At 48.6% G+C, this 5,858-nt stretch overlaps 1 long non-coding RNA gene across 1 annotated transcript; it reads left to right on the plus strand.

The window, feature by feature from the left end:
- Positions 1–428: 428 nt before the first annotated feature.
- On the plus strand, positions 429–5,308 carry LOC115483925 (uncharacterized). Its single transcript, XR_003944674.2, has 2 exons — positions 429–665; positions 5,134–5,308. It is a non-coding gene; the product is annotated as an uncharacterized LOC115483925 (long non-coding RNA).
- The last annotated feature ends 550 nt before the right edge of the window (positions 5,309–5,858 follow it).

Here is a 5,858-nt window from a genome sequence, read left to right on the forward strand (position 1 = left end):
TGGAGATGAGTGAGAGCAACATTTAGTCCAGTTTTGCCTTCTCTGTGGACAGATTCATGTTGGCTGAGGCTGAGTCTCACATCTTTCCTGGAGGCAGAGCCTCCTGTGCGAGTGAAGGCCGGAGCCATTAGAGCAGGGCAGGGCTTTGATCTCAAAATTGCACCACTTGAAATTGCAGAGGAAAAAACCTGAGTTAATAAAACAGCAGGCAAGCCTGCAAGTGAATCACTCCAGCTTCTCCAAAAGGATCAGCCCTTGTGCCTCTGAATTAGGGGGCAGGAGCCATGCAGGACCCCAGAGGCACACAATGCTCCTGATGGGCTCGGTGCAGAAAGAGCAGGGACGTGCCAGCTTTGGCAGGGCAAGATGCCAGCAGAGGCAGGGAAAAGCAGGACAGGGGTGGGTGGGAGTGTGCCACAGCTCTTGGGGAGCAGTGGAGGAGCAGGAGGCTGTGGAGGAGCAGCTCTGTGCAGCCTCCTGCCCTGGCCCCGAGCTGTGGAGCCGCTGCGGTCGGCACAGTGCCCGGGCAAATGGGGCTGGCTCTGCAGCCCAGTGCCATTCAGCAGCTCCCAAACCAGACCTGACTTGCTCCCTGCCAGCTCCAGAGCAGCCTGAGCAGGGTGGATAGACATGCCCTGAGGATATGTCTGCATTGCAGTGCAGAGGTGAGACCTGGGCTGGGTGAGGCAGAGCTGGGCTGGTCCCTGGGAGCCGTGGGGCTGCGGAGCACCCAGGACATGGGAGGTGTGTGCTCCTGGGCTCCAGGCTCTGGAGGAGGAGGAGGGAGGCTGTTCACCCCAAAGAGCCTCATGATGCTTTTGGGAACTGAATCTTGGTGGTGGAAGGACTTTATGGACTGGCATGTGTTGGGCTCATCAGTGGGGTGGCCATGCTGTTAAGATCACATGGGAAAAATCATAAAATTGTGAAATCATTTAGGTTGGAAAAGCCCTTTGAGGTCACTGAGTCCAGCCACTAGCCCAGGACTGCCGAGGTCACCATCAAACCATGTCCTTAAGTGCCACATCTACACATCTTTTAAATCCCTCCAGGGATGGTGACCCCATCACTGCCTCAGGTTGCCTGTTCCAACACCTGACACCTTTTAGTGAAGATATTTTTCCTAATATTCAATGTATACCTCCCAGCCAGCAGCACTGGGAAATGGTAATGCTGAAATTGGGAAAAACACACTGCTCACTTCCTTAGAGTGCCTTGGGTTTGACTGAGGACTCTCAGCCCCTGCAACCTGGCAATGGGACAAACTCCAGCCCTCAGCTGGGTGGTTCATCTCCAGGAAACCAAAACCATCCAAACAGATTTTGGATGACTCCAGAAAATATTTCCTTTTAAAGGTGTCCCATCTCCTGAGTCTGTGCTGCAAATGTGGTTGCTTATTCCTGAAATTCTTCTGTACTAGACAGAAAAAAAAAAAAAAAAAAGGTAGATAAAGAAATGATCAGAAGAAATTTTATCAACCCAAATCACAGGTGATTTTCAGTGGGGTCTTGGGAAATAAAGTCTGGCACGAGTCAGCAGCCTCTAGAAGAGTGGAGATGATTTTCCTCCTGGCAGCTCCAGGCACCTTGGGAATTTCCTCTGCTCTCAGCACCCAGCACTAGATGGCATCCAAGGTGGGAATTTGGGCTCCCAAATGCAGTCCTGGGCTCTGAAACTATAATGGTAGCTGGATTAAAAAATGAGGATTCCCATCTAGATGAGGGGAAAAAATCAGAGGGCCAAGGAGGTGGAGTTCTGCCATCTCCTGCTGCCATCTCACTGTGGTGCAGCCCCCTCCAAGATCTGTTCCACCACCTCAGTGAGTGCTGGGCCACCAGGACAGGAAAATAATGGGACAGAGGGAAGAGCAAAGGCACCATCCACAAGTTAAGGTGCATTCAAACCTCCAGGGTTGCATCCCCCCATCCTCTTTTTCCTCGGAATGCTGCCAGCACACTGCACACACTGCTGAGTGGGGTCCCTCAGTGTCACCCAAGCTCTGCAGCGTGGGGTGACTGGAAATGCCGCTGCTCTGAGCTGGAAAACATTTCCCAGTGAGGGAATTACCTTTGCATCATCCACTGTGTTTACTAAATAAACCAAACTGTCCATAGGCCGTTGATGGGATTTGGGAGAAAGCAGAAGCACCATGAGAGACAACCCTTGCCTGGGAGACTTTTCCTCCTCTTCACCTTGGAGGTGTCTGTGGGATGAGGAGGGGGAGTGCCCAGCATCTCTGCCTATCACCCATCTGTGTTCTCCTGGGTGGAAGGTGGGATTAGCCCCCCCCAGCCCTCCAGCTTGGGAAGAAGATTATTTGCTTTTATCCCCTCTCAGCTATGCCATGGCCATGAACAGGTTCCTCAGGAGAGGCAGCAGCCAGGAAGGGGCTCAAATGCACACAAAGGTGTGAGGAGCAGCCAGGTAATGGTTACATGGCCCTTGGTGGCTGCCTGGAAGTGCAGGAGCCACGGGAGAGACACGAGGCTTCCCCCCCTGCCCTGTCTGCACTCTGCAGGTGACCTTAACAACTTAAGAGCACTGTGGGATTGCCAGCTCCATTTCCTGTGCCCTGGCCCTGCTGAGGAGGGTGCCAAGGTCCAGGACCTGGAGGTGACTTTACAGCCACCTCTCCTGATGGTTTTTACTCTGTCTGGAGCTGAGCAAAGGGTTCTCAGGTCTGAATATCTCACCACTGCCCAGAAATCATTCTCCCTCTGAAACACCTTTGTGCTTTTGTTTTTCTTTTCCTTGTGTTTTCCTGGTGTGAGCACAGCATCAGGCAGGGATGCAGGAGAGCTTTATTGAGGTTCTGCTGGAGGTTGAAATACTTCTCTTCCCAAAAGTATATGTACCTACAAGGAATAGCTTCAACCCAAGCCCTGAGTAGGCAGAGGCACTACAGACTGCTGTTTGTGTGTCCATTCCCTGGGCCTGCAATTATGGGGAAATTGCCATCGTGTAAGCAGCAGCTGTATGAATAACTCTATTATTTGTTATTATTAGTCCTAGATGTGTGTTTTTCTTGAGATCATATCTGCACAAGAAGGCACATTAATAATAGCCTTTTGAACTGGCCAAGTTTAATTTCTATGGCTCGTGAAACTTTTGAAGCAAGGTGCTGTTTATTGCTTTCTTCTGAAATCAAAGCTCTTGAGCAGCAGCAGAGAGAGCTCTGTGTTGTCCAGGCTGAGTTCCTGTGAGGGCAGGCGGTCATGTTGAGCTCACCCTCCCCTCCTCATCTGGCATCAGCAAAAGGGTCTCGTGTTACAGCCTGGTGCCAGCCTATTTTAGGAAGCAAGATTCCCCTTTTATGCAATTATTTTTCATGTGAGTTTAAGTTCTGTTCTCCTTTGCTCTTTTTCTGTTTTGGTCTGTTCTCTCTCTTGCCTTCAGGTGGGGTGTGTGATACAGAGAACAGCAGATCTCAGCCACCAAGGTGCTGTCTGAGTCTGGGAAACAGGAGCAAGAATGGGTCAAGAATTAGGAAAAACCATGGGGAGTGTTCATAAAAGGACTTGGAGCTGCTGGAGCGAGTCCAGCCATGAGGATCGTCTGAGGGCTGCTGAACCCTGGGAGAGCTGTGGGTGTTCAGCCCAGAGATGGTTCCAAACAGACCTTAAAGCCCCTTCCAGTGCCTAAAGGGGATCCAAGAGAGCTGGAGAGGGACCTGGGACAAGGACATGGAGAGGACAAGAGGCAAAGGCTTCACACTGACAGAGGCCAGGGGTAGATTAGATAGCAGGAAGAAATTCTTCCCTGTGAGAGTGGTGAGGCCCTGGCACAGGTTCCCAGAGAAGCTGTGGCTGTCCCATCCCTGGAAGTGTCCCAGGCCAGGCTGGACAGGGCTTGGAGACACCTGGGATAGTGGAAGGTGTCCCTGCCATGGCAGGGGGTGGAACAAGATGATCTTTAAAGTCCCTTCCAACCCAAACCACTCTGAGATTCATGTTTTCTCTTTGAGGGCCATTATTAGGAGCTCTTCATCCAAGTACAGTAGAAAAGAGTAAAATCAAGTTCCTTAATGCCCATCATGACCTAGCAGAATTTTTTGGGCTGCTTGTGAGGTGCCCAGAGAAGCACAGGCAGTCACAGGGCCACCCAGGCTGGCAGTCCCTGAGAAAACAAACCCAAATGAAAGCAGTAAAACAGTGCCTTCTCAGACTTGTGTGATTTGTGCTTTTGCACTTGGGTTTGTCACCCCAAAAGCATTTTGCCCCACTTTCCCAGCAGCTGGTGGCACAAGGATTTGCTGAAGGCAGGAGGGTGTAAAGGTGGGAGAGTGCCTGGGAAAAAGTGGGCAGGTGAGGACGGGCAAAATGAGAACCCAAAATGCCTCTTTTTGAGGAGGGGGAGGTGTCTTTTTCTTTAATTTTTGAATCTCACTGTTTCAAAATAGTCTTGTGGTTTGGAAACAGGAGGATTTTGACATTCAGTGTTTGATGTTGGCAATTCTGATAGAGCAGATAAAGAAAGGGTCTGTGGTGGAGCACAGGAGTTATTTGTGGGCTGTTGGGCAATGACTGTCAGTGAACCTGTGTCTTTGTGTGTTTAAAGTGTAGTCCCTGACATTTACTGCCAATTTTAAAGGGATTTACTCTTTGCTATTTCATAATCCCTGATTCAGAACAAATTTGCAGATTTTGAAGATGAGAAGAGACCATTAATGCCCTAGTCTGAGTCTCTGGATAGCTGAAGCCACCTAATTTCATCTCCTCCTGTACTGAGGCAGATACATTGTGTTCAGCTGCACCACAAAGCAAGACATGAAGGCAGAAAGATCAACCACTAACCCAATACTCAAAAATGTCTTCTAAGGTTTGACCATTGTCACTATTTAAAATAGAGTGAACAATGTGCTTCTCATTTTCCTTAGTCCACCTCCGGGTAGAAGAATAATTTTTACCCAAAAATTCATGTAAAAGCAAGTATTTCTTCATCCTGTTCAAAACAAAGGAAAAGATAAGCTGGATTTATAACCCAGAGAATCTGCTTGGCTTCACAGGGAAAATAGCCTCCTTCTAGTGGTTTGATGCTGTAGTCTGTAAGGCAACTTTGTGTGTATTTGTAAAATCATTTTAACTGCAGTAAGGTAAATATCATAACTTGAACAGAATTTTTTCTTCTTTACAGACATTTCTTCAGCCTTTGGAAATCCAGTGTCCCAAGCAAAATTAAACTGGCAGAGAAAACTGAAGCAAGAAGGGAATTGTGTGCCCTCAGAGAGAAAATTAAAAAGTTTTTTTAACTGGAATTGTGTGTGACAAGTGTGACAAGGCTTGGCTATTAAAAGGCTGTGTTGCAAGATCATTTTTTGGGGAAAGAATTGCAGCTAGAGAGGGGGTGTGAAACAACTGGTTCATGCTGAGTCAGTAAATTGAGTGCTGTAGTTTTGTAATGCACTTTTAACCCAAACTGTGGATCCTACCACTCCTGAGTTTTTGGGCCTGGCTCTTATCACAGAAGCAAACAGCCCCTGTGAAAGGATTCAGAATACAAATGGGGGAGCAAATCCTTTTCAGAACTATAAAACCCTCTTGTCTTTTAAGGAGCCTGAGCCTTTCTGGCAAGACTTTCAAGGCAAACAGTGTCGAGGTCCTCTCGATGAATAGCAACATTAATATATTAGGTGTGTATTATGTAAATCCATGCTTCAGTGGAGCACTAGATAAGATAAATGGGAGCAAAGAGCAGGTTTTGAAGGCTGCTGCTGAGATTTTGTGGGTGTGCTGTGCCACTTGAAGGCTCGGTGCAGAACTCAGAGCCCACTGAAGTCCTGCCCTCCCCGCCTGCTCAAGCAGCTGCTGCTGTGGAGCCATCAAATTTTGTCACCATGTGGCACAACCTTGCTCAAACAC

The sequence above is a fragment of the Serinus canaria genome, chromosome 8 (genome assembly GCF_022539315.1).
Source record: "Serinus canaria isolate serCan28SL12 chromosome 8, serCan2020, whole genome shotgun sequence".
Taxonomy (NCBI): Eukaryota; Metazoa; Chordata; class Aves; order Passeriformes; family Fringillidae; genus Serinus; species Serinus canaria.